The 12,137-nt window shown below is 43.0% G+C and overlaps 1 protein-coding gene across 1 annotated transcript in view; it reads left to right on the plus strand.

Annotated features, from left to right (window-relative positions):
- The first annotated feature begins 5,689 nt into the window (after window positions 1–5,689).
- LOC126199609 (lachesin-like) overlaps window positions 5,690–12,137 on the plus strand; it is a 423,616-nt gene continuing 417,168 nt past the window's right edge. Inside the window, exon 1 of the mRNA XM_049936537.1 lies at window positions 5,690–5,792. The gene's annotated coding sequence lies outside the window, so the exon portion shown is untranslated. The remainder of the gene's footprint in view (window positions 5,793–12,137) is intronic.

Below are 12,137 nucleotides of genomic sequence, written 5' to 3' on the forward strand. Positions count from 1 at the left end.
TGTCATTCTTAGAATTGCGGAAGATCTTAAATTTCTGAACAGTCAAAAAGTGTTTATAGTCAAAGTTTTCGCCTCGTGGCGACAAAGACCTACCGCGCCTGTCCCAGTCCCAATGTCGATTATTGTCAAGTTCGCGCGCCTGGCGCTCTCTTGTTGTATCCCGTAAATGAGACAAATTACTTTCTTCAAACCCCTCTGCTATCTGTGATTCCAAATTTCTTATGCTGTCTTTTCCTACAATTTCGCCTTCGATTTGTTTGACTTGCTTTCGTAATGCCTCAACTTCCCTTTCAACGCGTTCATTAAATTTTCCCTGATTTTCAACATGCTTATTAATGTTCTGGTACTCTTCGGTTTCTGCAAATGGTAATGGAGCTGTATCATCCGAATCTCTGTCCCCATGTAAACTAAGATTTGTCAATTTATCTGAAATCTCCTCAACTCTTTCCGATGTCACCTATTTTTTCTTTCTGTTTACTTACGTCTTCCGTAAGTGTCGCGACTCGGGTTTCAGTATTGACACATTTGGTAGTTAACTGTTCATATTGTTGTGTTAGATTATTTATTCTGTCATTTGGTACGGATTCCTCGATTCTCTCAAATATTTCTTCCTTATCATGTGCACGTTGTAAATTTAACTTTGAAAATTTTTGTACTATCACGCGATCTCTTTCTTCCTGTTCTCTATCTTGTTCCCTTTGTCTAATCTCTACTGCAATCAATCTATTATTGTGAGAATTCAAAATCGGTTGTACTTCTTCTCTGATTTCTTTGTTTAACTCATCTTTCATATTTTTGAAACATGTCCCTATTCGTGAATCTAACCGTGTTTCCAAAGTTCCCATCTCTGTTTTAATTGTTCCAATCTCTGTTTTAAATTCAGATCCTAACCGAGTTTCCATTGTTCCCATTTGTGAGTCTAACCGTGTTGCCAAAGTTCCCATCTCTGTTTTAATTCTTCCTATTTGTGAGTCTAACCGTGTTTTTAATTCAGATCGTATCTGTGATCCCAAATTTAATATTGCACTCATCAACTGCTCCGTACTAACTTGTTCGAAATTCTTTTCGCCCCTAACATTTCCCACAAAACCAGCCTCCTTCGTCATAGCTGTAAGGCCATCTGTGTTCGATATTATTACAGGATCTTCTGTCGTTAATCTCGTATTCTGAGAATTTTCTGATTGAGAAAAATTTTGAAATGGTTCCGGACTATTTTCCCGACTTATTAAATTGTTTTCCACTTCATTATCCATCATACTGTTTTCCCCTGTTGGCGAGTTCGCCATGTTAACAATTTCGTCATTCTCACTATTCATCATTTTTGCCTTTTTCATCGATCGCGTAATCATTTACAAAATATACAAAACTCGTCACTGTACGAAATTTATACACAATGACTCTTTATCTCCAACAATACCATTTACATGAAATGTTTCCCTCAAACACGATTAATCGAACAACTGAAATAATTGCACTACATTGTCAAACGCGTATACAAGACAACAAATCAAATTCTGAGGAAAAAATACCATTAGAAGAATGACAATTACCAAATCTACACATGCAAAATAGACTACAATTACTAAACTACAAATTACTACAACAATACTACTGTCTACTATTTTTACAGTCAGAAGATTCCAAGGGACGATCCGAAGCAGCGGTCGCCACGTGCATGGGGGCTTAATTAAATGAAATGAAAATAATTTTAATTTTTGGTAGCTGTATGTCCGATTACGCTATGTCTCGTAAACGGTTGGCCCTGACTAGTATTATTACGCTATCTGACTGCATAGAACAACAACAAAGAATGAAATGGAAATTTTCATTAACACAATTAATTAATTAAGTCCCCAGCAACTATAAAACCTACGAAACCAAAGCACAAGTGTAACTGTTCTGTGTGTGGAAGTATGACTCAACGTACGCATCTGGCACGGTTCTTCTTCAACAACACAAGAAATTTTAAATATCATTTATACTGAATTAATTAAAGAAAATAGAAATACCATAATTACTCAAGAAAACCAGAATTACACTCTAATACAAGAACACAAGCCAGATGCTTTGTTGACTGAACCTGTAATGACGCATTATTCAGGACATTGAAATAATGAGAAAGAAAAGAAAAGTAGTTTGTTACCTTAATTTATATTGATGAAAAGCACTCTAGACATTACAATCTCTCCACACCGACTCGCTACTATCACATCTCAACAAGAACTTTTCAGTATCACATCTCAGCAAGCACTGCCTACTAGCTCATCTCAACAAACACTCCTCACTACGACATCTCAACACAGACTACCACGAGTTCTCCCAAAGCACTGCCCACTACGAGTTCTCAATAATCACTGCCAGTGGAGGCGGCGGAACAATGCTCTCTAGCGCGATATCTGGCGCTGTGGCTCAGTGTAGCCACCCTTCAGTGTGTCATACGTGATGGTGTTCGAATAGGCCAAGACAATACCTCGACACTCTGTAGAGGGTATTGTGTTACAACAGCGGTATGTGGCCGAGCGTTATCCAGTTGGAAATCAGCCCCTGTTCATGAACGGCTGTACAACAGGTCGAATCGTCAGACTGACGAATAGTTCTACAGTCAGAGTCCGTGGGATAAGCACGTGAGGGCTCCCGCTAACTCCATATGTAGGTATAGTCTGTCTAGCATGTAGACAGGTTGGTTGCAGGCTCTCAATAGACCTACTTTGAATCGATACACGGTCATCACTGGTACCGAACCGAATCAACTTCCATCAGAAAACACAACAGCCCCCCAATGAGCTCTCTCTACACACCACAAAAGTCGCAAAACACAGCCGTTCGGCGTCAAAGGAAAACACGCTACAGGGCGTCTGGCTCGGAGCTGTCCTTGAAGTAACTGATTTTTAGCAGTTCATTGTGTCGCTGTGGTGCCAACCGCTGCTCAGGTGCCTGCCGCAGATGCAATACTATGCGCCAGAGACAAACGCCGAACGAGCGTCTTCCCGCTTGGTATTGCCACGTGGCCGTCCGCAGACCAGGCCTTCTACTGACCGCATATACTTGTGACCACGGTTGCCTGCATTCATGTACAGTAGCTACATTCCTGCCAAATCTTTCTGCAATATTGCAGAAGAACCAATTAGTCTCTCGTAGACCTGTTACACGACCTCTGTCAAACTCAAAGATGTGTTGATAATGGTCTCTTTGTCGCCTTAAAGGCATTATTCACTAACAGCAACTTGCCAAGTCTAGTCTGAAAGGTAACTGACGCCCGCGACCATTACAGAGTGTATTTAAAGCAACCTGATCTGAATCCATATAGTGGTGCTACTAGTGTCACTGTTATGCAGCTGGTGTGGAATCTAAATTTAGATCATCTTTCAGATGTAGAAACGCGCCAACCAACTTTAATTTATGGCGCAATTCTTGTTTTTACGATCTTTTTCCGTCAGTGTAGAACGCCACTACGTGTTGAAATTCTGCATGTGCTTATTGAAGGACTCTGTGCCACCATACGAGTAATGTCAAAATTTTGTACACGGCTGCACGTTCAAAGAATGGTCTATAACATGGTAACAGAACTATGATTAAAAACGTATGATACAGAGTATAAGTACAGAATCATCGTGAAAGAATGGCAGTATTTACATGTCATTTATAAAATATTAAATATGCCTCCGATTCATCTACACAATGATTATTTGCAGGTTCAGATGACATATGACTTTGTACCACTTACACGTAGTTTAGTTAAAACGCGAGAAAACGCACTAGAATTTGTTACTCTTCGGTTAACAAAAGCTTCTAGCGTATCCTCTACACGTAGTAACAGCATTTCCGTTACAAGACCGGTACAGAAATAATGTATCACCACACTTTAGCATTTATGAATACGAGTGGCCTGCTTGAACGATACAGCAGAGTTCGACAACAAATTACAATCACAGTTGAAACATTCAATTTCGTAACCTCAAGCGCAACTTCACTACTTGAACGTGAAAACAGAAAACGCAGAAGATAAATAAACCCATAGTAACGGGAGTGCAACACGTGAAATGAAACGTAAACTCGGTGACAAGCTGTCGCTCTGTAACCAATAACAACTGGACACGTGTTATATGGGATATTTTATTCTAATGAGTACTATGATGTTGAACATATTTTCTGTTCCCATTGAAGCACCCTCCACATATATTCAATGGTGGTGTTTCCGGTGTAACTCCTTTTCTTTCAGGAATGAAACATGACCGTTAATAGTATCGTCTTTCAGCTTGTCCTTTAGAGAATTAGTCGTTTGTGCTCATCATTAAGCACCGAGAGAATGAAATTTTTGTAATTTTCCACATGAAGATGATGGTCTGAGTCATAAAAACGAGTAGTGGTGTAATAAAATATATGGAAAAGACAGAAATCTCCTTCACTAACACCCAGAGGAATAAATATTTTCCAGTAGCAGTCACGATGCAGTTTCTAAAGAAGGACTGAGTTCGGTAAGGAATCTTCAGAGCAAAACGTTAGAGTAGTCTTAATGAAAATCGAACACCACATCCACAATTATTCAGACGACTAGTTTCTACGCGACATTTACGTCATCTTCAGGTTCTACTATTAACCAAATAAGTACGTCATTGTAGGACTAAACGTTCGGAATGTACACTTCTGATGAACAGCGATCCATGACATCTAGTTACTGTACGGATCCTGCGATACATGAGCCAGTAGCTCGAATAATTGATTTAATTAATAGTAGGACGTGTAGGTGACCCAACTGTAGCTTTGAAACCAGACGTCTGAATAAATAAATTCGTTTGAAAACAGGGCTGTGGTGTTCCATTTCCCTTACTTATATTGTAAGATGCTGACAGACGTCCACAAATGGATGGACTTTCACAAATTAGTTTAATACGTCTGACACTGAAGAGTAGTCTGCGCTTGTGGCTGGGGAAGTGACCTCTCCCAGCTACCAGTGCAGTGGACTTTGCTGCACTGTATGTGTATTCTACAGCTGTCAGCTTCTGGCGTTAGTCGTATCTCTAGGGGTTATTCCTGCATCTTGTTGACGTTAAAGCGTCTAGTAAAATGTAAACACTCCCTGGGCGTGTCATCGCACTGCTTCGCCATTGATTCAAAAGGCGCGCCACACATGGATAGGTACAAGGTTGTACTGCACATTGTAGTGTTGTACTGCACATTGTAGTTGGTCCTTGTGGTGTAGATTTGTAGCCAGAGTGGATACGCACGAGCTCGTTTCAGTTGAAAGACAGACGATAAATCGATCCTGGCAGATTGTAATACGGACAGCGACTCGAACCAGGGACAAATGCTCTACCTAATGAGCTATCCAAGCTCGAATCACGACCTGCCCTCGCAGATTTACTTCCGGCAGTACCTCATCTGTTACCTTCCAAAATTTTTACAGTTTTCTTGCGTGTCCTACAGAAGTAGCACTCCTTTATTCGGCGAAAGTATGGTTCCAATTTCGAGGCCCCTCTAACACACACCCCAGGGTAGAAGTTTATACTGGACACGGTATATCTTGAGTAAACTTAATTGACACGTTTGGTCAGCAGCTTGGAGTGAAGACTGTCCAGTGAGGAGAGTTCTGTGGTGCCGCAGGTTCCGGCGCCGCTGGAGACAGCGCTGGCGGCGGCGGCGCAGACGGCGCGGCGGTGCAGCAGCTGCCGCGGCCGGTGCCCGACGACCCCATCGCCGACCCCGACTTCACGGACGAGATCCGCAACGCGACGGTGGCCGTGGGCCGCGAGGCAGTCCTCTCCTGCCCAGTCTCCAACCTGGGACCCTACAAGGTAGCGCAGAGTTTTATTTTCGTTATTGTTGTTTCGCCCTCCGCTCCACCTACTGATGTGGGAGGGATGGGGGGCCGTCAGCGGCGAAAATATCCCGCTGATCAACCAGAAAGCCTGAAAATAAAAAGGTATTGAATACAGGGCGAAATAGCAATTATATGAACTGAAAAGACAAAACAATATAAGCACCTTCTCAGTAACGTGTTCGTCCTCCTTTGTGGCGCAGACAGCAGAGACTTTTCGAAGCATGGAATCCACAAAGCACTCGGAGCTTTTCCCATGGACATGGCACCTCTGGTCTACATACAGGTCACGCAGTTCCCGTACATTATGGATCGGTTGATTGTGTACGACGAGCTGCCGCCCGATAGCGTACCAGATGTGTTCCACCGGTTTCAGATCAAGCGAAGTTCGGGGCTAAGATAACAAGCTGATGTCTGTAGCAAGGTTATGGCTTTGTGACATGGACAGCTATCCTGTCGTCTTCTTCGGGGATGACATCAGTCAGAAAGAGATGCAGGTGGTCCGCAATAATGTTCACATTTTTCATATGTGTCATGGTACCTTTCGTAATTGCCATTGCTCCCTAGTGAGCCCTACTGAACGTCCCTTATAGCATAATATGCAGCTCCTCCCACCCCGACCCCGCTAGCACTGTTAAACACAGGGGAGAAAGCGGATAGGTGGAAAGAGTACTTTGAAGGCCTCTATGACTGGGAAAAATTCTCTGAAGAAGTGGTAGAAGATACAAGAGACGATAACGGAAAGGTAGGGGATCCAGTATTAGAATCAGAATTTAAAAAAGCTTCCGATGACTTAATATCGAATAAGGTAGAAGGGACAAATAACATTCCACAATAATATCTAAAATCACTGGGAAAGTGGCAACAACACTACTATTCACGGTGGTGTGTAGATAGAACATCAGACTTTCGGGAAAACATCACGCAACGACTTCCGAAGAGCCGACTAGGGCGAGAATCAACAGACAATCAGCTTAACAGCTGATGCATCAAAGTTACTGACGGAAAAGAAAATTGAGAATCCTTTAGATGACTATAAGTTTCACTTTAGGAAAGGTAGAGGCATTAGGGGCATGGAAGCAAGGGTGAAGAAAAATCATGTCATGTTCACAGCATTTGTTGACCTCGAAAAAGCGTTCGTCAACGTCAGATGGTGCAAGACGTTCGAAATTATAAGAATCACAGACGTAAGCTACAAGAAGACATAGATGTTACCCAGTATTTGCAATAATCAAGAAACATAAGACTGAAAGAGCAAGAACGAAATGCAGGGATCAGAAGGGGTATAAATAGTGTTTCACCTCTACCGTGGTTAGCACGTTGAACTTGCATTCGGAAGAACAACGATTCAACACCGCGTCTGGCCTTTCAGATTTAGGTTTTCTGCGATTTCCCTAAATCGCTTCAGGTGACTGGCGGGAAGATTCCTCTGAAAGGGAACGGCCGATTTCCTTCTCCATCACTCCCTAATCCGAGCTTGCGCTCCATCTCTAAAGACCTTATGGTCGACGAGACGTTAAAGACTAATCTCCTTGCCTCTACTGTTCTGTCTCCACAACACAGAAGCAATGACGGAAACAAAAGAGATGTCGAGCTGAGGGATTAAAATTAATGGTGAAAGGATTTCAATGATAACATTCGCTGATGACATTTCTATCCTCGGTGAAAGTGAAGAAGAAATACAGGCTTTGTTGAATGTAATGAACAGCATAATGAGTAAAGACTTTGACTTCGAAGTAAATCGAAGAAAGACGAAAATAATTAGAAGTAGCAGAAATGATAATACCAATATACATGGTTACGTCAGAACTGGTGATCACAAAGTAGATAAAGCTAAGGAATTCTGCTACAAAGACAGCAAATACTCCGTAATGGACGGAGCAAGGAGGAAATAAAAAGCAGACTAGCACTAGCAAAGAGGGGATTAATGGCAAAGGGGAGTCTACTAGTATCAATGAATGTACGTCTGGAGCAAAGCATTGTATTGTGGCGAAACATGTACTTATAGGAAAGCACAACAGAAGAGTATGCAAGCATTTGAAATGTGTGTGCCACCGAAGAATGTTGAAAATTAGCTGGATTGATAACGTGACGAATGGTGAGGTTCTCCACAGAATCGGCGAAGAAAGGTCTGTATAGAAAACACGAAGGTATCCGCTAAGACAACAGGGAATAATTTCATGGTGCTATAGGGAGATATACAGGCAGACAGAGGTTGGAATATGTCCAGTATGCAATTGAGGACGTAGGCTGAAAGTGCACAAGAGAGGAATTCGCGATGCGCCGCATCAAACCAGTCAGACGGGATACGACTTGACAAATAAATAAATAAAATATCTGTACTAGACCGATTCCCCATTCGTCTCTGCTTCACACATATACGTCATGTACCACGTCTCGTTCTCATAGCGCCAATAATTGGCATTCAGTCTCACGTTGAAATGTGATCATAATGTTTTGGCTTATCAGTATAAGTTTTTAAAGAATAAATAAAGATGAATTTGGCTCATTGTCTTAATTTAAGATTACACTGTGGACTTCCTTCATTTGTAACCACAAGCAAAAAAGTCAAAGTTACAGAAAAATGAATAAATTAATATTACAATACGTTCCAGATAAGTGAAATGTGAAAATGAAATACCACACACTGAGGTGACAGAAGTCATGGGATGCCTCTCAATAACGCATCGAACCACCTTTTGCCCGGCGTAGTGCAGGAACTCGACGCAGTACAGAATCAACAAATCGTAAGAAGTACCCTGCCCCTGAAGCCGTCCCTATTTGCGAAAGTGTTGCCCGTGCAGGAATATGTACAAGAACTGACCTCTCGATTATGCGACATAAATGTTTGATGGGATTCATGTCGGGCAATCTGGGTAGAGAAATTATTCGCTCTAATTTTCTAGGGTGTTCTTCAAACCAATCGAGAACAATTATTGTCTGGTGACATGGGTCATTTTCATCCATAAAAATTCTATCGTTGAATGGCTACAAATGGTCTCCGAGTAAACAAACATAACCATTTCCATTCATAGGTTCAGTTGCACCAGAGGGTTCAGTCCGTTCCATTTAAACACAGCCCACCCCACAATGTAGACACCAGCAATTAGCACAGTGCCTTGTTGACAACACGTGTCCATGGTTTCGTGAAGTCTGCGCCACACTCTAACCCCATGATCAGCTCTTGCCAACTGCAATCGGGACTCATCTCGGTCGTCTATTGATACTTTTAATTTGTGTGTTTATAGTATAGCGAGATGTTGGTGTTCTATGATGATGATGACGATGAGAGAAACGAGTGGCTGAAAGCACGTCTAGTGTCCAGCTGATATGGTTAAGAGCCCAGGAGAGGCGCTGCAAGCTATGTCGAGGTGTTAACAAAGACATTCGTGTCGGTCAGCTGTTGCCATAGTCTATTTACACCAAATTTCGTCCCACTACCATATCAGATACGTTCGTCGTACGTCCCAAAAAATGGTTCAAATGGCTCTGAGCACTATGGGACTCAACTGCTGTGGTCATAAGTCCCCTAGAACTTAGAACTACTTAAACCTAACTAACCTAAGGACATCACACACATCCATGCCCGAGGCAGGATTCGAACCTGCGACCGTAGCGGTCGTGCGGTTCCAGACTGTAGCGCCTTTAACCGTACGTCCCATATTGATGTCTGGCGATATTTCATGCGTTGTTACGTGTTCGTTATTATGGCAGTTCTGTGCAAACGCCGCTGCTCACGGTCGTTGCGCAGAAGCCGTCGGGCACTGCGTTGTCAGTGGTGAGAGTTTATGCCTCACATCTGACATTCTCAGCACACTCTTCAGACTGTGGACCTCGGAATACTGAAGTCCCTAACAATTTCTGAAACTGAGTGCCCCATGCGTCTAGGTCCATCTCCCGTTCCGCTTTTATAGTCTGTTAATTCCCGTGTGTGGCCATAATCACATCGGAAACCGTTTCACATGAATCACAAGAGTACAAAATTACAGATCCGTCAACGCACTGCTATTTTATATCTTGTGTACGCGATACTATCGCTATCTGTGTATTTGCATGTCACTAATCACTATCCCATGACTTCTGTAACCTCAATGTACTTTCTTTCAAAACTGATGGACTTACACTGGGGAAGGAAACTGAAACGTTAGGCGGTTTTTAGAGTTTTAGGACGTCGGCAGAACTGGAAGAGGTTGTTGGGTTGTTTCTAAGAGTGTGAGCGTGTGGGTGCTACTCTGTCATTCTGCGCAACAGATTAATCTGAGATGTACCCTTTACCCTGTGACTCCTGCGAGATGCAATTTCCACCCCCACACTACTACAGAAGTCAGACAGACGCTCCTAACGTTCTAAAGAGAAATGCCTGAAAAACTTTCAGCAATAAATATCTTCTGGAGTCGTCCGTTGTAAGGAAATGACACAAAAATTCACAAAGTTTCTTACGTAACTAGTGGGCTACTTGGGTACTGGAGTGGTGCTAGTTAGAGTAAGAAAAACACGAAACTAACGAAAATTTTTATTTATTTTGCTAAAATTCTGAGAAATCACAATGCCACCTTTAGTTATAAACTGAACAAGTTACATCTGGGTTCATTTCGGAACGTGAAGTTACCTCTTAAGCTAATACGGGGCTCGCAGTAGCTGTAGCGCACAATACCGTAAGCTGCGATGACTGCTGTCTGCGCCGCTCGCTGTGGACAAATAATATAACTCTCGTTCTATCTGGATTGACCTTTGCCAATCAAACTCTCCCTATGCCTTAATGAAGTCAAGGACTCCTATTCGCCCCTAGTCTAACTATTGGCGTGGTCCACCAGTCAGATAACCAGTCCACCGCGGTGCCACTCAAAAATTCGCTCCCAGGCGTTTAACTATTACTCTGTCCGTTCATACCGCACAATAAGTGTGTCAGCCAACACAGTGAACAACGCTTAATCGCAAGGACTCAATATAGAGTCGCACTCCGATTCGCTCTCGACAGAGGTGCTCTCCCAGTGAAGTATTGAGGAGAGACTTGTTCCTCTCTCTTTGAGCACACACTCCCGTTACGTGTTCTCACTCCAAGAGCGACAACGGAACGGCCCCTCTCCACGCCAGACGTGAAGGGGTATATCTTTCGGTCTCTTCCATTACTCCTTCAGCTCAAGGCTTCAGGAATATCGTCTGCCAATCAGCATTGCTCTTCTAAAACGGGAGAGCATCGGCGTTTGGCGTTTTCTGTCTCCCTGTGAAAATCTCAGAAACTGCTGGCTACATTTGTAAAGAATGCGTAGGCTGGGCGCTCCCACACAATGTAACGGAATTCGCTTTTAAGCTGATCACAGAGTCGTTCTTCCTTTCACTCAGGCAAACACTGTCCACTCGGCAGGCAGTCGAGATTGACTCGTCCTCTGAAGGGACCGGCCTCCCTGTGTGCGGTCTGCCTCTCTCGAACTAAAAGCTCCTGTGACCATCGTGTCTGGAATGTGTGTGTGTACGCCAGCCTCGAGTGTGTACTTGTTATTTGCGTATTGTTTACATGAATTCATACAACATTGACTTTATCTTATCGAGCTTGGGTTCGAATGAAGCGTCTTGATGTGCGGAATATGATTGTGAGGGCAGAATATGTAAGCAATTTAGGTCAGGAGACCACATCGTCTTACAAGAGAGTGAAGGTAGTTGTTGCTACTTCATGTGTACACGGTTGAAAGTGGACAAGGGATAACGGTTGGAGCGAAGGAGGGAGGGGGGGGGGTGCCAAACGAGAAGTCACTTGTTTACAAAAATTTTCTCCAACTAGCCCTGTGTGTAACTGTAGGAAACAGAAATGAACATATAGAGTGGACTAGGCGATTGTATCAAGAGGAAAGGGATAAAGAAATTAGGGCTGTAGCCCATAGGATAGATAAATGTCGCGGAGATTTTCATTGTCTGTGAGACTGAGTCGGTTGACGTTGTATTCATTGTGAACATGGAGTTTGTGCAGTTTTAGGGTTGCTGCAACGTGTCATTGCAGGGCACTACGACTGACAATTAGGAAGCAGCATGATTGTTGGATTTGGTTTCCTGAGTAGTGTCGGATACTCAGAGGTGTTCAGTGTTAGTGAGGAGAGGAGGCACTTGATGAGTGGTAAAGGGTTCACGTTGGGAATGGAGAAAGCAAAGGGGAATTTGTGCCGTTCAGTGATTTGGAGGGAACGATAGAATGTTGGTGGAAAACCATGCAGCATTGTCAAAGGAGAGAATAACGTCTCTGCACAAGCTGCACACTCAGTGGTTACGATCTTTCATGTACCCATGTAGAAGAATTTCTGCACTGTATTGTACTTTCTGTTAGTCTTAA

Source organism: Schistocerca nitens, chromosome 8 (genome assembly GCF_023898315.1).
Source record: "Schistocerca nitens isolate TAMUIC-IGC-003100 chromosome 8, iqSchNite1.1, whole genome shotgun sequence".
NCBI lineage: Eukaryota > Metazoa > Arthropoda > Insecta > Orthoptera > Acrididae > Schistocerca > Schistocerca nitens.